This window comes from Mustela putorius, unplaced genomic scaffold (genome assembly GCF_011764305.1).
Source record: "Mustela putorius furo isolate JIRA1106 unplaced genomic scaffold, ASM1176430v1.1 tig00003834_pilon_pilon_pilon, whole genome shotgun sequence".
Lineage (NCBI taxonomy): Eukaryota > Metazoa > Chordata > Mammalia > Carnivora > Mustelidae > Mustela > Mustela putorius.
Window position 1 is genome coordinate 24,840,683 of NW_025421987.1, and position 23,852 is coordinate 24,864,534.

The following is a 23,852-nucleotide window of genomic DNA, read 5'->3' on the forward strand; positions in this document are numbered from 1 at the left end:
GTGTCTTTGCCAGAGGCAGAATTGCACCACCCTTCAGGGGCTGGGCTAAGCAATCGCTCGGGTCACTTTGGGGAGCTTTTGTTCTCTGAACACTTTGCGTAGAGCTCCAGAGTACGGAATGAGAATGGCAGCCTCCCAATCTCTGGCCCAGAAGAGCTGAGAGCTTGGGGACCCACTCTTCAGTGCGTCCCTGGAGAAAAGTGCTCAATCACTCCCATCTCTCTGGCCTCTGGCCCCTGCTTGGAGAAAAGCCCTAAGTCACTCCCATCTCCCTGGCCTCCAGCTGTGCTTCGAGCTCACCCAGCCTTTGACCAAGCATTTCTGTCTCTGACACACAGCTCTGCCTGAAGTCTCCAAACCCCACAGATCCCTGAGCTCTTCCAGGGGGGGTCCCCTGAATCTTGTGGGGATCCTACTAACAGAGAAGTGGTGTGTGCTGCAGATTACAGTTCAAGGTAACCCCAAGTTGAGAGCTTGTTCCTTGGCTCTGTCTTTGTAGCCAGCTTCCACACTCTAATACCGGTGAGCTCTGCAACACTCAGATACCCCTGATCCTTCTGTGACCCCACAGGACCTGAGGCCATGCTGTCCCCACGTGGCCTTCACCCTGGGTTAGCCTCTGGAGTGATGTCCCTCAGTGGAGCAGACTTTTAAAAGTCCTGATTTTATGCTCCATTGCTCCACCGCTTTCCTGGAGCCGGCCCCTCCCGCCATGGTCTTTCTTCCAATTGCCTTGGATTCACTTCTTCACTGGTCCTACCATTCAGAAAGTGGTCAACTTTCTGTTTCTAGAATTGTTGTTCTTCTTCTCTTCAATCTCTTGTTGGATTTGTAGGTGTTCACAATGGATTGATAAGCTATCTTGCTGATCTCCTCCTACCTGATGTCATCTCAGCCTGCTACTTCTCTGCCATCTTGACTCCTCCCTGCCTTCCCAAAGATTATTAAGTCATGTTTTTTTAACACAACATTGTCACCATGTATGCTTTTGTATTGGGAACTGGGCCATGGAACTTCCCATGCTGCTATTTAGAAGTGGACTTAAGCTATGGCTTTTTCAGAATTGTTCTCATCAAGTTGAAAAAGACCAATCTTCTTACTAGCAATTGTTCTGTTAGATTTTCTATTTCTTCCTGACTCAGTTTAGATAAGTTACAAGTTTCTAGGAATTTATTCATTTATTTTTGGTTATCCAATTTCCTGGCTTATAATCACTCTTAAGTAGTTATCTTCTATGATCATTTGTGTTTCCATGAATTCAAGTGTAATGTCCCCTTTTTGTTTTTATATGTTTTTAGTCCTCTCTCCTCTTTTCATGGTCAATCTAGCTAAAACCCGTCAATTTTTTATGTGTTTAAAAACAGCTCTTAATTTCATTGGTCTTTTCCATTGTCATTTTAGTTTCTATTTTTATTTATTTCTGCTCCAAACTTTTATTTCTGCCTGCCTGTTCATTTTGGGTTTAGTGTGCCCTTCTATCTAGGTCTTTGAAGTGTAATGATAGATTGTGTATCACAGAATCTTTTTTTAGTAATATATGCATTTATTTATTTATAATTTTATTTTATTTTTTTAATGTACCAAGATTCACTGTTCATGCACCACACCTAGTGCGCCATGCAATATGTGCCCTCCTCAATACCCATCACCAGGCTCACCCAACCCTCCACCGTCCTCCCCTCCAAAGCCTCAGTTTATTTCTCAGAGTCCACAGTCTCTCACGGCTTGTCTCCCGCTCCAATTTTCCCCAACTCAACTTTTCTCCATCTTCCTTGGTGTTATTCCTTATGCTCCACAAGTAAGTGAAACCATATGATAATTGACTCTCTCTGCTTGACTTATTTCTCTCAGCATAATCCCCTCCAGTCCTGTCCACATTAAATAGAAAAGTTGGGTATTCATCCTTTCTGATGGAGGCATGATAGTCCACTGTATACATGGGCCATATCTTTTCTATCCATTCATCTGTTGAATGGCATCTTGGCTCTTTCCACAGTTTGGCTACTGCGGCCACTGCTGCTATGAAAACTGTGGTGCATATGACCCTTCTTTTCACTACATCTGTATCTTTGGGGTAAACACCAAGTAGTGCAATTGCAGGGTCATAGGGTAGCTCTATTTTTTTAATTTATTTTTTTATTTTCAGCACAACAGTATTCATTATTTTTGCACCACACCCAGTGCTCCATGCAATCCGTGCCCTCTACAATACCCACCACCTGGCACCCCGACCTCTCACCCCCCCCGCCCCTTCAAAACTCTCAGATTGTTTTTTCAGAGTCTATTTTTTTTTAAAAAGGTATATTTATTTATTTGACAGAGAGAGACCACAAGTAGGCAGAGAGGCAGGTGGAGAGAAAGAGAGGGAAGCAGGCTCCCCAGTGAGCAGAAAACCTGATGTGGGTCTTAATCCCAGAACCCTGAGATAATGACCCAAATAGAAGGCAGAAGCTTAGCCCACTGAGCCAAACAGGTGCCTGGGTAGCTCTATTCCAAATTTCTTAAGGAATCTCCACACTGTTTGCTGTTCACAAATGACACTACAGAAAAAGGGCTGACATCCAAGATGTATAAAGAACCCTTTAAACTCAACACTCAAACAACAGATAATCATGTCAAAAAATGGGCAGAAGACATGAACAGACACTTCTCCAAAAAAGACACACAGGTGGCTAACAGACACATGAAGAAATGTTCATTATCAATAGCCATCAGGGAGATTCAAATCAAAACCACATTGAGATACCATTTTACACTAGTAAGAATGGCCAAAATTAACAAGTCAGTAAACAATAAGTGTTGGAGAGGATGTGGAGAAAGAAGAACCCTCTTACTCTGTGGGTAGAAATGGAATTTGGTACAGCCATTTTGGAAAACAGTATGGAGATTCCTTAATAGCTACATTTATATCAACTTGTATCTTAGAATTGATTTTGCTGCATCCCTTAAGTTGTTCTATGTGTGCTTCCATTTTTATTTGTCTTGATTTTTTTCTCTTTCATTTTTAATTTTATCTAATTGTAATTTTCATGTATTTGTGAATGTTCCAACTTTCTTCCTGTTATCAATTTCTAGTTTTGTACCATTGTGGCTGGGAAAGATACTTGATGTAATTTATATCTTCTTGAATTTGTTGAAACATGTTTTGTGTCCTAATATATAATCTATACTACAATGGTCTATGTGCACTTGGGAAAAATATGTATTCAGTTGTTATTGGATGGAATGTCCTGTATATAACCACTAGGTACACTTGGTGTATAGTATTCCTCAAATCCACAGTTTCCTTACTGACTCTCTTTCTGGGCTATATTATTCATTGTTGAGAGTGGGACATTAAACTTCAGAACTATTATATTTTTATTCCTCCTTTTAGTTATGTTAGTATTTGCTTTATATATTTACATGCTGTAATGTCAGGTGCATAACTACCTACAATGGTTATACCATCTTGATACATTTACCTTTATTATCATATAATGATCCTCTTTGTCTCTTGTAACCATGTTTAGCTTACATTCTATTTTATCTAAGTATACCCCTGATTCCTTTTGTTTACCATTTGTTTAGAATACGATTTTCCATCTCTTCACTTCCAGCTCCTCTGTGTCCTTAATGCTAAAGTGAGTCTCTTCTAGGCAGCATGTTGTTGCATCTTATTTTTCATTCATTAAACCCTTCTATGTCTTTGGCTTAGAGAATTTAATCCATTTTCATTTAAAGTCATTATTGAATGCTAAGGCTTACTACTGCCATTTGTTAATTATTTTCTGACTGTAGATCCATTCACCCATGCCCCCTCTCTTCACTGTCTTCTTTTGTAATTTAATGACTTTTTGTGGTGGTATGCTCTGACTCCTTTATTATAATCTTCTGTGTTTCTACTAATGGGTTGACTTTTGTGGCTGCCCTGAGGATTACATAAAACTTCTTATAGTTATCCTGTTTTAAGGTAACAACAACTCTGAAAGCATAGAAAACTTTGTACCTTTACTTCTTTTCTCTTCAACATTTTAGGTTAGTGATGTTATAATTTACATTTTTTAAATTTCTATATGCAATGTCAAATTATTATTGAGTTATTTTTCATACATTTGCTTTTTAGCTTTTAAACTAGAGTTTGATTTTTATATTGCCATTACAATATTAGAGTATCTGAATTTGACAACATTTTTACTAACTTTATTGATGAGTTTTACATTTTCATATATTTTTTAAAGTATTAATTAGTATCCTTTCATTTTGGATATAGAACACCCTTCAGTATTCTTTGTGAAGAAGGTTTAATGGTGATGAACTCTGTCGGTTTTTGTTTGGGAGCCTTTATGTCTCCTTCATTTCTGATGAATAGCTCTGCTGAGTATATTATTCCTACTTAATAGGTTTTTGTTTTTGTTTTTGTTTTTTTATTATTTTTAATATAATGTCCCAATCTCTCTTGGCCTACAAATTTCTGCTAGGGAAACCACTGATAGTCTTTTAGGCACTCTCTTGCATATAATAAGTTACTTTTCTCTTTCTGGTTTCAAAATTCTCTTTTCCTTTTGCTTTTTGACATTTTAATTGTAATGTTTCAATGTATCCCTTTTGGGATTCAATGTATATGAGGTCCTTTGAGCCTCATGAATCCTGATATCCATTTCCCTCCCCACATTTAAGAAGGATCCACCCATTGTTGGTTTGTTTGTTTGTTTGTTTTAAATAAGCTTTTTTACCTTTATCTTTTTCTTCACCATCCAAGATTTCCATAATGTCTATGTTATTTCTGTGATGGTGTCTCGTAAGTGCCGAAAGCTTTCTTCACTATTTTTCATACTGTTATTTGCTTGTCCATTTAGATAATTTCAAACAACTTGTCTCCAGTTCATGGATTCTTTTTTCTCACTCATTAAGTCTATTGATACTATTGAATATTTCAGTCATTACATGCTTCAGCTCTATAATTTATGGGTTTTTTTTTTTTTCAAATCCAAAGATTTTTTATTTTTTTATTTTTTTTATTTTTATTATTATTTTTTAAATTTTTTATTTTTTATAAACATATATTTTTATCCCCAGGGGTACAGGTCTGTGAATCACCAGGTTTACACACTTCACAGCACTCACCAAATCACATACCCTCCCCAATGTCCATAATCCCACCCCCTTCTCCCAAACCCCCTCCCCCCAGCAACCCTCAGTTTGTTTTGTGAGATGAAGAGTCACTTATGGTTTGTCTCCCTCCCAATCCCATCTTGTTTCATTGATTCTTCTTCTACCCACTTAAGCCTCCATGTTGCATCACCACTTCCTCATATCAGGGAGATCATATGATAGTTGTCTTTCTCTGCTTGACTTATTTCGCTAAGCATGATACGCTCTAGTTCCATCCATGTTGTTGCAAATGGCAAGATTTCATTTCTTTTGATGGCTGCATAGTATTCCATTGTGTATATATACCACATCTTCTTGATCCATTCATCTGTTGATGGACATCTAGGTTCTTTCCATAGTTTGGCTATTGTGGACATTGCTGCTATAAACATTCGGGTGCATGTGTCCCTTTGGATCACTACATTTGTATCTTTAGGGTAAATACCCAATAGTGCAATTGCTGGGTCATAGGGCAGTTCTATTTTCAACATTTTGAGGAACCTCCATGCTGTTTTCCAGAGTGGCTGCACCAGCTTGCATTCCCACCAACAGTGTAGGAGGGTTCCCCTTTCTCCGCATCCTCGCCAGCATCTGTCATTTCCTGACTTGTTGATTTTAGCCATTCTGACTGGTGTGAGGTGATATCTCATTGTGGTTTTGATTTGTATTTCCCTGATGCCGAGTGATATGGAGCACTTTTTCATGTGTCTGTTCGCCATCTGGATGTCTTCTTTGCAGAAATGTCTGTTCATGTCTTCTGCCCATTTCTTGATTGGATTATTTGTTCTTTGGGTGTTGAGTAAATAGAAACCAAAAAAACAATAGAACAAATCAACGAAACTAGGAGCTGGTTCTTTGAAAGAATTCATAAAATTGATAAACCCCTGGCCCGACTTATCAAAAAGAAAAGAGAAAGGACCCAAATAAATAAAATCATGAATGAAAGAGGAGAGATCACAACTAACACCAAAGAAATACAAACTATTATAAGAACATACTATGAGCAACTCTACGGCAATAAATTTGACAATCTGGAAGAAATGGATGCATTCCTAGAAACATATAAACTACCACAACTGAACCAGGAAGAAATAGAAAGCCTGAACAGACCCATAACCAGTAAGGAGATTGAAACAGTCATTAAAAATCTCCAAACAAACAAAAGCCCAGGGCCAGACGGCTTCCCAGGGGAATTCTACCAAACATTTAAAGAAGAACTAATTCCTATTCTCCTGAAACTGTTCCAAAAAATAGAAATGGAAGGAAAACTTCCAAACTCATTTTATGAGGCCAGCATCACCTTGATCCCAAAACCAGACAAGGATCCCACCAAAAAAGAGAGCTATAGACTGATATCCTTGATGAACACAGATGCGAAAATACTCAACAAAATACTAGCCAATAGGATTCAACAGTACATTAAAAAGATTATTCACCACGACCAAGTGGGATTTATTCCAGGGCTGCAAGGTTGGTTCAACATCCGCAAATCAGTCAATGTGATACAACACATCAATAAAAGAAAGAACAAGAACCATATGATACTCTCAATAGATGCTGAAAAAGCATTTGACAAAGTACAACATCCCTTCCTGATCAAAACTCTTCAAAGTTTAGGGATAGAGGACACATACCTCAATATCATCAAAGCCATCTATGAAAAACCCACCACAAATATCATTCTCAATGGAGAAAAACTGAAAGCTTTTCCGCTAAGGTCAGGAACACGGCAGGGATGTCCATTATCACCACTGCTATTCAACATAGTACTAGAGGTCCTAGCCTCAGCAATCAGACAACAAAAGGAAATTAAAGGCATCCAAATCGGCAAAGAAGAAGTCAAATTATCACTCTTCGCAGATGATATGATACTATATGTGGAAAACCCAAAAGACTCCACTCCAAAACTGCTAGAACTTATACAGGAATTCAGTAAAGTGTCAGGATATAAAATCAATGCACAGAAATCAGTTGCATTTCTCTACACCAACAGCAAGACAGAAGAAAGAGATATTAAGGAGTCAATCCCATTTACAATTGCATCCAAAACCATAAGATACCTAGGAATAAACCTAACCAAAGAGACACAGAATCTATACTCAGAAAACTATAAAGTACTCATGAAAGAAATTGAGGAAGACACAAAGAAAGGGAAAAATGTTCCATGCTCCTGGATTGGAAGAATAAATATTGTGAAAATGTCTATGCTACCTAAAGCAATCTACACATTTAATGCAATTCCTATCAAAGTACCATCCATCTTTTTCAAAGAAATGGAACAAATAATTCTAAAATTTATATGGAACCAGAAAAGACCTCGAATAGCCAAAGGGATATTGAAAAAGAAAGCCAACGTTGGTGGCATCACAATTTCGGACTTCAAGCTCTATTACAAAGCTGTCATCATCAAGACAGCATGGTACTGGCACAAAAACAGACACATAGATCAATGGAACAGAATAGAGAGCCCAGAAATAGACCCTCAAATCTATGGTCAACTAATCTTCGACAAAGCAGGAAAGAATGTCCAATGGAAAAAAGACAGCCTTTTCAATAAATGGTGCTGGGAAAATTGGACAGCCACATGCAGAAAAATGAAATTGGACCATTTCCTTACACCACACACAAAAATAGACTCAAAATGGATGAAGGACCTCAATGTACGAAAGGAATCCATCAAAATCCTTGAGGAGAACATGGGCAGCAACCTCTTCGACCTCTGCCGCAGCAACATCTTCCTAGGAACAACGCAAAAGGCAAGGGAAGCAAGGGAAAAAATGAACTACTGGGATTTCATCAAGATCAAAAGCTTTTGCACAGCAAAGGAAACAGTTAACAAAATCAAAAGATAACTGACAGAATGGGAGAAGATATTTGCAAACGACATATCAGATAAAGGACTAGTGTCCTGAATCTATAATTTCTGTTTTTTTTTAATTTTATGGTTTCTGTTTCATTGTTAAACTTCTCATTTTGCTTATGCATTATTTTCCCAATTTCATTTAGTTGCCTGAGTGTTCTTATACTCCGTTGTACTACTTCAAGAAGATCATTCTGGACTCTGTCAGGTCATAGATCTGCATTTCTTTAGGGTCAGTTATTGGAGCATTATTAGTTTCTTCTGGTGGTATCATGTTTACCTAATTCCTTGTGAAGCTTGTATCCTTGTGTTTGTATCTGTGCATTTGAGTAAGTGGTTTGTTCTTCCATACTTTATATATTTGTTTGGAAAGGCCTTCCCTAGTTGTGTCAGCTTGAGGTCCTAGATGCTTCAACTGGTGGCATCCATTTGGCAGGTGGGATTTGTTTTGGGGATCTTTGTTGGATGAGACCAGTGCCTATAATCAGAAATGGTGGTATGTATGTGTTTGGGGGAAGAGTACAAGCATGTAAACTTCATGGTAGGGTGGAACTGTAGGCTGTGCTCTGTACTCAAGTGGGCTCAGTGTATGAGCTTCCTAGCTGGGCATGATGCCCAGCTGTATGGAATCAGGTAGGGTTACTAGCTGAGCTCTCTGCTATTACCTCTGATTTCCAGAGTCGCATGATGTGCTGCCTTGTAGGGCAGTGTCACTTTTTGTATTCTGTTATTCGACACAGCTAGGAGGTATGCTCCACAATCACTACTGGACAAAATGGGCCTCAGGTTGTGTTCCCCACCTGTATTATGTCACTCCTTGGACTCCATATTTGGATGGAGGTAGTCACAGGTCAGGCTTTAAAGTCAGATGAATACTCAGACTGCTCTGTCATCAGGCAGGTGACAAGCTGTGCCCTGACATTGGGCAGACTGTAAGCTAGACTATGTGATCAAGTAGACTGTTGTGTTCTGTGATTGGGTGACATTGCTGGCTTGTCTTTCTGGTCATGTGGGGCTTCCAGCTATACCCTAAAACTAGGTGGCACTAGAGACTATGCTCTGCAGTTAGGAGGGTTCACTGTCCAGGCTCTCTGATCAGGTGACACTTCAGGCTATGTTCTGTGATTAAATGTGGTCACTGGGTTTCCTGCCTGGGCAGTCCCTAGGCTATGTTTAGCAATTGGGCATGGCCATATGCTGAACTTTCTCCACTGCTGGGTGGAGTTGTAAGCTTGGTTCCATGGTTGGGTGGCCTTGCAGTCTGGGATCCAAGGCTGCTCAAGTTCACCATTCAGTTTTCTTGGATATGAGGGCCAGAAATTATGCTCAATGGTTAAGCAAAGCTTTTAGCTTGGCTCCCTGACCAGCCAGGCTGTAGGATATGCTCTGTGGCTGGCACGGGTCTGTGACCATGCTTCTTGAAGCAGTGAGTCTTGAGCAGTTGGGTACAATTGAGAATTTGCTTTCCTCCTTAGGGAACCAGTAGGAATGGCTTCATGACTGCTGGATATAGACAGACCCATTCTTAAAGAGGTGCTTGGTATAGGCCATTCTGATTAGGCTTCTGCAGTGACATCTTCAGGTCAATCTCAGTAAATATAATTTAATTTCTTTTTCTAATATAAAAAATAAAAATTATAAATATGATGCATATAAAAAGTAAATAAAGAAAAAATGTGCAACACAATGAATTATAAGAGAGTGAACGAACACCCATGAAATATTCATAAAGACCAAGACATGGAATATTAGATTCACATAAGAGGTTTCCTGCATATATTTTTCAATCCCAGACTCCTTCCTTGACCTCTTGTCTACAAAAAATGGCATTCTTCTTTCCTCATTCTTGATTCTTTACTTTCTATTCATTTTTTTTCTCCTATTTTAGTGGCTGTAACATTCATTATGAAACCAAATACAAGTGATGACAATAGACATCTTAGTGTCAGTCCTGAACTCAAAAGGAAGCATACACTATTCACTATTAAGGCAATATTTATTTGTTATTGGTTCTTCATTTTTTTATTAAATAACTTCTTTTTAATTTCTAATTTGTTAAGTGTTATTTCATAGAAGATGACTAAATTTATTATGGCTCCATCAGAAAGGATGAATACCAAACTTTTGTATCAACATGGGTGAGACTGGAAGAGACAATGCTGAGAGAAATAAGTCAAACAGAGAGAGTCAATTAACATATGGTTTCGCTTATTTGTGGAGCATAACAAATAACACGGCGGACATAGGGAGATGGAGAGGAGAAGTGAGTTGGGGGAAATTTGAGGGGGAGAGAAACCATGAGAGACTGTGGACTCTGAGAAAAAAACTAAGTGTTTTGGAGGGGAGGGTGGTTGGAGGTTGGGTAAGCCTGATGGTGGGTATTATGTGGGGCATGTCACTGGTGTGGTACATAAACAATGAATTCTGAAACACAAAAGAAATTAGAGAGAAGAAGGGAGTTGAGGGAAATTGGAAGGGGAGGTGAACCATGAGAGAATATGGACTCTGAAAAACAATCTGAAGGGTTTGAAGGGGCAGGGGGTGGGAGGTTGGGGGAACCAGGTGGTGGGTATTGGAGAGGGCACAGATTGCATGGAGCACTGGGTGTGGTGCAAAAACAATGAATACTGTTACACTGAAAATAAATTTAAAAAATCTAAATAAATAAATAAATAAATAATTTTTTCGAAAGATTATTAAATCTGACCAACTCTTCTTTTTTCCATCTGTTTAAACTGCCATATTATTTTCTTTTAATCTACTAATGAGACAAAGTATACTGATCAATTTTCAAGCACTAAAGCATCCTTAAATCCCTGGAAGACACCACTTTGATCATATTATATTTTTCATAGAATGCAAGATTCAGTTTGCCAATTGAAGAATTTGAGGAGGTATAGGTTTATGAGTCAGCCTGTCCTACAATTTTCCTTTCTCATGTCCAGGTTGTGGTAACCTCATAAATGTATCTGCGAGTCTATCCTCTCTTTGGATGTTCTGTTTTTAACCAGTGTAGTATTCATGAGAAAGATTGTAAGCTTCCAAATGACATCATGTTCCTTAATTTAGTAACATTCATTAGTAACTGAGGCAGTGTGCTTTGCATTATTAGAGAGTTTACTATTTAGAAATTAGTGCGGGCAGTTGTTTGAGAGGTTCTATTGATAGCCCCAAGGACCTGTGACTGATCTATGCCAAACTGATCAATTCTTACTAGAATGTATCTATGACATTGCCAATTATATGACAGGTATTTAAGGTATTAAAATATTTGGTTTCCTTTAGTGATGAGAGCTGGCTCTCCCAAAATACTCTAATGGACCAACCATTTTCTCTTGAAATAACTGTAGTTGTTAGTTTCTGATGAGTATATTTTCTGATGACTCCAAAATCACATTATTCATTGCTAGAAGCTGAGAGTTCAGTGGAAAACTTTTGCCAAAGATTGTAGTTTGCATGCATAGGGATATTTGCTTAAGAAGTCATTTATGTCATATGGCCGTTAAAGCACTGTTTGGAATATAGTCTGTGCCACAGCACTGAGATCATGTTTTTGCTCCAGACTAAATTGAAAAATAGATTTCATTTTGGTCCCTTATGCCCAAAAGTGAATTAAGGATGGAACATGTGGGTGCCTGGGTGGCTCAGTTGGTTAAACATCTGACTTTGGCTCACATCATGATCTCAGGATCCTGGGATCAAACCTCAGGGTGGGCTCTATGCTTAGCAGGGAGTCTGCCTATCCCTCTGCATCCTAAGTTTTGTTGTAGTCTTCTCTCATGGTTCCTCTCCCACTCTGATTCCTCCCCCTTCATTTTTCCCTTCTCTTAATGCTTAGGAGACAGGAATAGAATTTAGTGATTTATCAGTTAACATATAATATCCAGTGCTCATCCCAAGTGCCCTCCTTAATGCCCATCACGCATTTACCCCATCCCATCACACATTTCCCCTCTAGCAAGCCTGTTATTCCTCTCTATATAAGAGCACCTTATGGTTTGCCTTCTTTCTGTTTTTATCTTATTTTTCCTTCCCTTCCCCTGTGTTCATCTGTTTTGTTTCTTAAACTACACATATGTGTGAAGTCATATGATATTTGTCTTTCTCTGAATGACTTATTTTGCTGAGCCTAATACACTCTAGTTCTGTATATGATGTTGCAAATGGCAAGATGAGCTGATGAATGAATAAAGAACAAGTGGTATATATATATATATATATATATATAAAGTGCAATATTAGCCATCAGATAGAATAAAATTTTGCCATTTGGGTGATGAACCATGAGAAACTCCTTCATATTTCTGTATGTAATGGGTCAGTAAATATTTATATTTAGGTATTTAGAATGTTCCCAATTATGTGTCTCATTTATGCTTACAGCATCTCCAACTTTTTCTTACTGCTATGAATGTATCAGTAAATTACATTGGAATCAGTACAACTTGGTGGAATTCCCAGCAAAATACATATTAAGTAATATTAGAGAGAAAGAAATAGGGATTTCCATATAAATTCCATCTATTTCAACTACATTTTGCTAAATCATGTGGATACAGATACTCTATTTCAGAGAATCTGAGAGTAAGGTTGACTAACAATAAAGATGAATATAGTTTTTTCCTTATTATACATTTTGACTAGCATTCTTTTCTTGTTTTTAATATTTTTAAATTGTGGTAAAAAGATATAGAATAAAATTTCCCCTTTTAATAATGAAAATATTCTTGATTTAAGAACAGATCTTCAGGGGCACCTGGGTGGCTCAGTGGGTTAAGCCACTGCCTTTGGCTCAGGTCATGATCTCAGGGTCCTGGGATTGAGCCCCGCATTGGGCTCTCTGCTCAGTGGGGGAGCCTGCTTCCTCCTCTCTCTCTGCCTGCCTCTCTGCCTGCTTGTGATCTCTCTCTGTCAAATAAATAAATAAAATCTTTTAAAAAAAAGAATAGATACTTCATATGAATTGAATTGATATTCACATATAGTCCTTTGAATAAACTCAAAGAAAATTAAGAATCAAATATATACAGTATACTTCCAACAGGTAGTGTTTAAGAAGGGATTAATTCTTGAGAACCTGGAATGGGACATGTTATGCTTCAGAATTCTAGAAACTTGTCATCAATTTTAAATGGAGGTGATATTTTCATATACTGACTTGTATTCCTAGCATTTGTTGAAAATTGTGACTCATTACTCTTTGAAACAATTAGTTAATAGTTTAGCTAATTTTTCTGTGGCACAGTATATAATCTCAATAATAATTATTTAACTCATTCTTGAAGGGAGCTAGTAGCTATAATTTTGGAATACATATTAGCAGAATCTCTCTTTGCAGAAGTTATTTATTTGATTTCTATACCAACATGTATAAGTAATTGAATATTTTATGGACAAAGAGGTCCTTTTCTACTTTCTCAATATTCCATGATTTTGAAAAATATTTTATCAAATTTAATTTTCCACAGATGATGATATTTCTTTTAAAATGTTATATATGGGGCGCCTGGGTGGCTCAGTGGATTAAAGCCTCTGCCTTCGGCTCAGGTCATGATCCCAGGGTCCTGGGGTCGAGCCCCACATCAGGCTCTCTGCTCCTTGGGGAGCCTACTCTCTCCTCTCTCTCTCTCTGCCTGCCTCTCTGCCTACTTGTGATCTCTGTCTGTCAAATAAATAAATAAAATCTTTAAAAAAAATAAAATATTATATAATATTCTTTATAATTTTTTCCATAGCATTTATTACATCCTTATTTCTTAGAATATAAATAAAAGGGTTTAATAAAGGGATTACTATGGTATAAAAAACAGCACCAGGTATATCTTTATCCTCTTCTTTAACTGAATGTGGTCAAATGTACACAAAGATAAGAGAACCATAGAATATTGAGACAGAGAGAAAGTGGGATGCACATGTAGATAAGGCTTTGCTTCTCCCCTCTTTGGATTTCATTTTGAAAATAGTAAAGAGAATGTAGAAGTAAGGTATTAAGACACTACCAACGGTGAAGAGTTGAACTGAACCTGCAAAGAAAAATATCATCAATTCATTGATATAAAGGGTCAACACTAGAGAGTCTATATAATGGAAAAACATCACAAAAAAGTGATTAATTTGATTTGACCCACAGAAAGTTAAACTAAAGAGAAACCATATATGAAAAATGGAATGCAGATTTCCAGCTATATAGGCCCCTGGGGTCATCTGAATGCAGAGTTTCTTTGACATCACCGTGTGGTACTGCAGAGGGTTACATATGGCCATATAGCCATCATAGGCCATTGCTGCCAGGTGAAAGCAATCTGCAGTTTCAGCAAGGCAGAGAAAATCAAATTGTGCCATGCACTCATAAAGGGAAATCATTCTGTCTTTAGAGTTCTCTGACATTTTGGGGGTAATGGCACAGGAACAACAGGAATCTATCAGAGCCAGGTTGCCCAGAAAGATGTACATTGGTGTGTGAAGACGACACTCCATGAAAATCAATACCACCAGGCCCAGATTCCCCACCATAGTGATCACATAGATAGTGAGAAACACCACAAACAGGAGGCTCCTCAACTCTGGGTGATCTGTAAATCCTATGAGGATAAATTCGGTGGTCAAGGAGTCGTTATCGTCAGTCATATCCACCTTCTCTGTTGAGATAGGAATTCTGGAGATATAAGAATAAGAGAAATTAGAGAATTGATTCCATTTACTACAGCACCAAGAATCATAAGATACCTGGGGATAAATGTAGCAAAAGAGGTAAAGGGTCTGTTCTCAAGGAACTATAGAATGCTCATGAAAGAAATTGAAGAAGATACAAAAAGATCAAAGAACATTCCATGATCATGGATCAGAAGAATAAACATTATAAGATTGTTATTTAGTGTGTAAAACTTTCCTTCCAAATTTTTCTTTTTTCAACAAAGAGAGAAGCTTCTTTAAACTCTTCCTAGCATCTCTGGATACAGGCACAAAAACCTCTAGGGAATAGCCATTCCCCTAAAATGTCAGTTTTATAACTGAACATATTTTTGTAATTTCCAGAATGCTTACAGAGGAAAAGGTTTGTCTTTATGAATTCACATATGAATAGTCTAGAAATCTAGCATTCTTTTTTTTTTTTTTGACAGAGAGAAATCACAAGTAGTCGGAGAGGCAGGCAGAGAGAGAGAGAGAGAGAGAGAGAAGCAGGCTCCCCGCCGAGCAGAGAGCCCAATGCGGGACTCGATCCCAGGACCCCGAGATCATGACCTGAGCCGAAGGCAGCAGCTTAACCCACTGAGCCACCCAGGCGCCCCTAGAAATCTAGCATTCTTATATTTGGTTCATTGTTGATGAAAATTTCAGTGTCAGTTTTGGTATTAAAGACCCTTGGGGTGCCTGGGTGGCTCAGTGTCCTGGGATCGAGCCCGGAATTGGGCTCTCTGCTCAGCAGGGAGCCTACTTCCCCCTCTCTCTCTTCCTGCCTCTCTGCCTACTTGTGGTCTCTCTCTCTCTGCCAAATAAATAAAATCTTTCCCCCCAAAATCCTTAAAATAAATTTACTATCAATTTTCATGTATACACATTTCTTTTTTTTTTTTTTTAATTTTTTATTTTTTATATTTTTATCCGCAGGGGTACAGGTCTGTGAATCACCAGGTTTACACACTTCACAGCACTCACCAAATCACATACCCTCCCCAATGTCCATAATCCCACCCCCTTCTCCCAAACCCCCTCCCCCCGGCAACCCTCAGTTTGTTTTGTGAGATTAAGAGTCACTTATGGTTTGTCTCCCTCCCAATCCCATCTTGTTTCATTGATTCTTCTTCTACCCACTTAAGCCTCCATGTTGCATCACCACTTCCTCATATCAGGGAGATCATATGATAGTTGTCTTTCTCTGCTTGACTTATTTCGCTAAGCATGATACGCTCTAGTTCCATCCATGTTGTTGCAAATGGCAAGATTTCATTTCTTTTGATGGCTGCATAGTATTCCATTGTGTATATATACCACATCTTCTTGATCCATTCATCTGTTGATGGACATCTAGGTTCTTTCCATAGTTTGGCTATTGTGGACATTGCTGCTATAAACATTCGGGTGCATGTGTCCCTTTGGATCACTACATTTGTATCTTTAGGGTAAATACCCAATAGTGCAATTGCTGGGTCATAGGGCAGTTCTATTTTCAACATTTTGAGGAACCTCCATGCTGTTTTCCAGAGTGGCTGCACCAGCTTGCATTCCCACCAACAGTGTAGGAGGGTTCCCCTTTCTCCGCATCCTCGCCAGCATCTGTCATTTCCTGACTTGTTGATTTTAGCCATTCTGACTGGTGTGAGGTGATATCTCATTGTGGTTTTGATTTGTATTTCCCTGATGCCGAGTGATATGGAGCACTTTTTCATGTGTCTGTTCGCCATCTGGATGTCTTCTTTGCAGAAATGTCTGTTCATGTCTTCTGCCCATTTCTTGATTGGATTATTTGTTCTTTGGGTGTTGAGTTTGCTAAGTTCTTTATAGATTCTGGACACTAGTCCTTTATCTGATATGTCGTTTGCAAATATCTTCTCCCATTCTGTCAGTTGTCTTTTCTTTAAGCAAAAAGTTTTCATATACTCTCCCGTGGAATGAATCCTTGAAAAGAGCTTACAACAGATATGTTAAATTTATACCTTTGAAATTGTATGAAGATCACAAAGATTTAAGAATAGGACTTTAATCTTTAGAGGAAATTCCTTGGGATATCCAAGGAAATAAATATCTATGTATTTTCACCTCTCTCATCCCTGTTCCCGGTATTAGATCCATTCCCATAAAAACTGATTTCGTCCATGCCATCATTCCTGTTGATTTTTGCCCAGATCCTGAAATCCTTTCCATCTTTATGTAAAGCATCCTTTACATATTATGCTACTTAAGAAAGTTTTAACTAAATGCCCCAGACCACACTGATTTTCACTTCTTGCATCCTCAAACATATCCTATATAGCCAACACCATCTAGCATTGTTTATGTTTAATACACATGGCTTTTTTTTTACATATGCATTTACAGTTTCTTTATTAGAATTGTAGTCATTTGAGTTCAGTATGACTTCTACTTCTCATAAGAGTTTTTAATGCTATGGGGGGGGGGAAGTATTGATTCCAGTCCTAGCTTCAAAGACCTGAGATAGGTGAACTTGTTTTCAGTGGACTGTCACTGATCCTTAGTGACCACTTTGGTCTTGACAAATTGAGACTGCTAGTTTTGAAGAACAGGCTACAAGGGAAATTATTGGAAACTTATCATTAAGAAAACTTTATATATCATTCTCTTATTGGAAGTGACCCAGCTACTATTTTCCCGCTTCCTAAGAAACTTATGCAATATTTTCTGAAGTAGGTCCCAGTAGTTTGAAAGCTAATAATAATAAGCTTGCCTGTATATTTTAGTTTTATAACACTTAGAGAAAGAGAAAAATCTTAAATCTTGATATGATTTTTGAGATGGGTTGCCTGGATGGCTAAGATATTTAAGCATTTTCCTTTGGTTTAGGTCATGATTCTCTAGGTCCTGGGACTGAGCCCCATGTCTGACTCCCAGCTCAGTGGGAGTTCTTCTTGTTCCTCTCCCTCTGCCTCTCCCTCTGCTTGAGCTCTCTCTGTCTCTCTGTTTCTCTCTCTCAAATGAATAAATTTTAAAAAAATCTTAAAATAAATATGATTTTTGAGAACAAATTTTGTTTTACCTCAAAGGCTATCTTCTTTTATTACTTAGGGATCCGTTAGGATATTTTGACCAATGTGTCTAATTATGTAAATTCTGTGGTCAAAATGGGTTTATTTTTCCATACTCAAAACATCAAAATAAAAGCACAGGCTGAACGTTTTATTTTCTTGTTTTAAATTACTAAAGATAAGCCATTTAATTATTCAGCTATGTTAGAAATAACTTTCAGTGTACTTGCCTGAATTATGTAGCAGAAATAAGCTGCATTCTTACCAGGATGTTTTGAAGATCTACCTTATAATCAGAAAAGGTTGGCATGAACTGAGTTCAAATCTCATGTTAATTTGCAATAGCCTTCAGTTGTGACAGTGAGAATTGAAACCCGAGAACAATTAAAAATGCTAAATAATTCAGATAAATCAATATTTATGGATGCTAATTGTAAAGGTAAAGATAAATCTGAATACTTCCTTACCTGAATGCTCTGAGAAGAGTTTTATGACATCACATTGCTTTTGTGTGTGTGTGTGATGTTAAAAGTCTCATACATTTTCAGGATAAAAGTTTTTGTCTAAGAAACAGATGAGAACTACCATCAGGTGAGGTATGGCAACGTGGGGCTGCCTGACATTGACAGCAAGGTGAGGATGGATATCAACAAGGCACATACCGCTGCTTTGCTCTACACACCTGTGCTCATTAGAGGTCATGCCAGCCTTGTGCTTTAGGTTCTGTGCCCACATTAAGCTGTGAAAGCTGAAGTGTTGTGAGCACAGGACTCACCTGAGAGCACCAGTGAGTCCATATCTATACTATTCCATCTTAGGGACCCTGACACTCCCAGATCAGGGTTTGCTGCAAACCTCACACTTCCTTATGAGCTCAGACCTGGATCTGTGGCCACTCTGCTTTCAGGCCATTGCAGTCTGGGTAAGCTCATGGTGTCTGCATCCCTCCCACTGCCCACAGGTTTTTTGGCACCAAGTGGATGATGTTCCTGGCTGTGGGTATTTATGTCCTCTTTAAAAAAAAAAAAAAAAGAATGAAAGAAAGAAAAGAAAAAAGTCTCTGGCTGGAAATTGTGCTAGGGTATGCAACAATGAAACATTCATTCAAAAAGTGTATTAAAATTTGGTTAGAACAATGAGAACTATGAGAATTTACAGCATTTGAATCATAACCTGGGCCTTCCCAGCTCAGTGTGAGGAAAGGTCCACTTTATTCAGGTGCAGACAAGAACACAAAACTCCCTCCCCACATCCCCTCTACCTCCTAGTAGTTAACTGTGTTACTTCCCAGGAGGGTCACTTCCAACAACTTTTCTCACCTCTTTGCAGCTATGTATTGTTGGAAGGTAAATTCTAGGCAATTGTGATCAAGAGTTTGGGAATCCCTTCTGCACAGTCCACATTCTTATGATAGAGACTCTCTCTTAGATATGGCTTTGATAGCTGGGATAGCACATGGAGAGAAGTGGGTCACTATCACTACTCCCATGTCTAAAGTTGAGTCTCAGAGATTTTACCCCAAAGGGAAGAAAGGTGTTAAGATCAGGGACTTACAAAGGATCCCTCAAAGAAAGCGATTCTATTGGCAAAAGATGATTAGTGGGAGAATGGTGGAACTATTGGTGTAACATCCAGCTGGTTTACCTAGAAAAATGCAGGATGGGAGAAAATAAGGAAGAGCTTGCCTTGAGTCAGAAAGATCCTCAAGCATTAGCCTCAAAAACTATGTTTCAAAGGGACCCAAATTCAATTGCTTATGAATGTGGAACAACTTCTTCCCCAAGGCATTAAAAAAAGAGAGAGAGAGAGAGAGAGCATGCTCATACTATTGCTGGGAGTTCATGGGGCCTAAGAGCTGAATGTGATCAAAGTAGGAAATAAGGGGACTTCTGATAGAGCCATGGTCATCCCAAGGGACTGTGTGTATGCTACATCCCCTGAAGGGCAGCATAGAGGCTTTACACTGCAGAGGAAATGGACTTCACACACACACACACACACACACACACACACACACTCCACCAATCACCGAGCAAACAAAAATATAACAAGACCCAAGGATGAGTGGGAATACAGAGCTATACAGTGTATTATCTTAAATGCCCTCTTCTCAACAAGAAAAGGTCATGAGATAGGCAAAAAGTGTCACCCACCCATCAGAAAATTAACAGAAAACATAAACTGCCTGTGAGAGCAACCATATACTGGATTTAACAGAAAAAAAAAACTTAAAAATAATCATGATAAAAAGTCACAGACTAAAGGAAACCAGTATTAAATAAACAAAGGAAGGTATGAATGCACTGCTATATGAAGCAGAGACTATAAATAAAGTGAAAGTTTAAAGAAAAAAATGAAGTGGAAATTCTGTAGTTGATAAGCACAACTGAAATTAAAAAAACAAATCACTGAAGAAAATCAACTGTAGATGTAAACTGACAGAAGAAAGATCTGTGAAATTGAAGTTTTATCAAGAGAGAGTATGCATCCAAAGAAGAAAGGAAAAGAATGAGAAGACATGCCGTACCCTCTGAGAAATAAAGCCAGCACTAAGTCCATCAGCATGTGCTTTTGGGAGTACCAGGAAAACATGTTTCTGATAAAAGATTTGTACGAAAAGATCCAAGATGTTTGTGGATAAACTGATAAACAATGAACAGAAAATATGCAAACAATCCAATAAAAATTGGGTAAAAAGTCTGAACAAGCATTTTATCAAAAAAGAGACATAGATGGTAAATAAGTATATGAAAATTTATTCCTCAGTGTTTGCCATAGAAAATTGCAAATTAATGAAATAAAGATCCAAGATGCCCTTCAACGGGTGAATGGATAAGGAAGATGTGGTTCATATACACTATGGAGTATTATACCTCCATCAGAAAAGATGAATACCCAACTTTTGTATCAACATGAATGGGACTGGAAGAGAATATGCTGAGTGAAATAAGTCAAGCAGAGAGAGTCAATTATCATATGGTTTCACTTATTTGTGGAGCATAACAAATAGCATGGAGGACAAGGGGAGATGGAGAGGAGAAGGGAGTTGAGGGAAATTGGAATGGGAGGTGAACCATGAGAGACTATGGACTCGGAAAAACAATCTGAGGGTTTTGAAGGGGCTGGGGGTAGGAGGTTGGGGGAACCAGGTGGTGGGTATTAGAAAGGGCACAGATTGCATGGAGCACTGGGTGTGGTGCAAAAAACAATGAATACTGTTATGCTGAAAAGAAAAAAAAAGTGCAAAAATCCTGTACTACCAATAATAATAAAAATATTTTCAATACCTTTAAGGAAATGGGGGAAAAATCTAGCTTCAATGAGAAAATAGAATACATAGGACACACTAACACTCACACATTCATATATACATATTCATATTATCTAACTCTCCATCCTCTATCTACAATCTATATGTTAAGACTATAGAAATACATGAAACAAATTTTTATGTATTAATATTAGAGTTAACTATTGAAACACAATTCCTTAAAAATTGATATTCTATTGTACAATGTGAATATACTTAACACTATTGAACTTTAACTTTAAAATAACTAAAATGGTAAATTTTAAGTTATGTTTCAAACCACAGTTTTAATAAATTAAAAGAAAGGTAACACTATGCAGTATTATGCCTCCATCAGAAAGGATGAATACCCAACTTTTGTAGCAACATGGACGGGACAAGAAGAGATTATGCTGAATGAAATAAGTCAAGCAGAGAGAGTCAATTATCATATGGTTTCACTTATTTGTGGAGCATAAACAATAACATGGAGGACATTGGGAGATGAAGAGGAGAAGGGAGTTGAGGGAAATTGGAGGCCAAGATGAACCATGAGAGACTGTGGACTCTGAGAAAAAACTGAGGGTTTTGAAGGGGCAGTGGGTGGGAGGTTGGGTGAGCCTGGTGGTGGGTATTATGGAAGGCACATATTCTATGGGGCACTGGGTGTGGTGCATAAGCAATAAATTCTGGTACACCAAAAAGAAATTGAAAAAATTTAAAAAATTTAAAAAAATAATGGCATATGTAAAACATTGGCTAAAATTTTAAAAAAATAAATAAATACTAGTTGCTGGCAAGAATATGGATGATAGAAACATACATAGGTACCCTCACTCTGTCAGCTGACAGAGCACAGAAGCAATGACTTTGCAGAAGCAATTAGCATACCTATGGCCCAGATTTTGGTTCATTTTTTAAAAAATTTTTAATTTGTTTATTAACATATAATGTATTATTAGCCCCGAGGATACAGGTCTGTGAATCACCAGGTTTACACACTTCATGGCTCTCACCCCCCCAGGAGGGTACAGGTCTGTGAATCACCAGGTTTACACACTTCATGGCTCTCACCATAGCACTTACCTTCCCCAGTGCCTAAAACCTCACCACCTGCTCCCTACCCGCCTCCCCCCATCAACCCTCCATTTGTTTTGTGAGATTAAGAGTCTCTTATGTGGTACCTGGGTGGCTCAGTGGGTTAAAGCCTCTGCTTTTGGCTTGGGTCATGGTCTCAGGGTCCTGAGATTGAGCCCTGCATCAGTCTCTCTGCTCAGCGGGGAGCCCTCCTCTCTCTACCTGACTCTCTGCCTACTTGTGATCTCTGTCTGTCAAATAAATAAATAAAATCTTTAAAAAAAAAAAAAAGCCTCTTATGGCTTGTCTCCCTCCCAATCCCATCTTGTTTCATTTATTCTTTTTTTACCCCTAAATACTCCACATTGCCTCTCAACTTCATCACTTAAGGGAGATCATATTTGTCTTTTTCTGATTGACTTATTTCGCTAAGCATAATATCCTCTAGTTCCACCCAACTGATTGCAAATGGCAAGATTTCCTTTCTTTTGATGGCTGCATAGTATTGCATTGTGTATATATACCACCTCTTCTTTATCCATGCATGTTGTTGCTAGGTTCTTTCCATAGTTTGGCTATTGTGGACATTGCTGCTATAAACATTTGGGGGGGGCCCTGGGTGGCTCAGTGGGTTAAAGCCTCTGCCTTCAGCTCAGGTCATGATCCCAGGGTCCTGGGATCGAGCCCTGCATCAGGCTCTCTGCTCAGCAGGGACCCTGCTTCTTCCTTCTCTCTCTGCCCGCCTCTCTGCTTACTTGTGATATCTCTCTCTATCAAATAAATAAATAAAATATTTTTTAAAAATATGGGTGTATGTCCCCCTTTGGATCACTACATTTGTATCTTTAGGGTAAATACCCAGTAGTGCAATTGCTGGTCGTAGGGTAGCTCTATTTTCAACTTCTTGAGGAAACTCCATGTTTTTTTCCAGAGTGGTAGCACCAGCTTACATTCCCAACAGTGTAGGAGGGTTCCCCTTTCTCAGCATCCCCACCAGCATCGGTCATTTCTTGACTTGTTAGGTTTAGTCATTCTGACTGGTGTGAGGTGGTAGCACATTGTGGTTTTGATTTGTATTTCCCTGATGCTGAGTGATGTGGAACACTTTTTCATGTGTCTATTGGCCATCTGGATGTCTTCTTTGCAGAAATGTCTGTTCATGTCCTCTGCCCATTTCTTGATTGGATTATTTGTTCTTTGGGTGTTGAGTTTGCTAAGCTCTTTATAGATTTTGGATACTAGCCCTTTATCTGATATGTCATTTGCAAATATCTTCTCCCATTCTGTCAGTTGTCTTTTGGTTTTGCTAACTGTTTTCCTTTGCTGTGCAAAAGTTTTTGATCTTGATGAAATCCCAATAGTTCATTTTTGCCCTTGCTTCCCTTGCCTTTGGCAATGTTCCTAGGAAGACATTGCTATGGCTGAGGTCTAAGAGGTTGCTTCCTGTGTTCTTCTCAAGGATTTTGATGGATTCCTTTCTCACATTGAGGTCCTTCATCAATTTTGAGTCTATTTTTGTGTATGATGTAAGAAAATGGTCCAGTTTAATTTTTATTCATGTGTCTGTTCAATTTTCCCAACACCATTTGTTGAAGAGACCTTCTTTTTTCCACTGGACTTTCTTTTCTGCTTTGTCAAAGATTAGTTGACCATAGAGTTGAGGGTGTATTTCTGGGTCCTCTATTCTGTTCCACTGATCTATGTGTCTATTTTTGTGCCAGTACCATACTGTCTTGATGGTGACAGCTTTGTAATAGAGGTTGAAGTCTGGAATTGTGATGCCACCAACTTT

The 23,852-nt window shown here is 38.4% G+C and overlaps 1 pseudogene; it reads right to left on the reverse strand.

The window, feature by feature from the left end:
- Positions 1 to 13,696: 13,696 nt before the first annotated feature.
- On the reverse strand, positions 13,697 to 14,620 carry LOC101677645 (annotated as a pseudogene).
- Between the last annotated feature and the right edge of the window lie 9,232 nt (positions 14,621 to 23,852).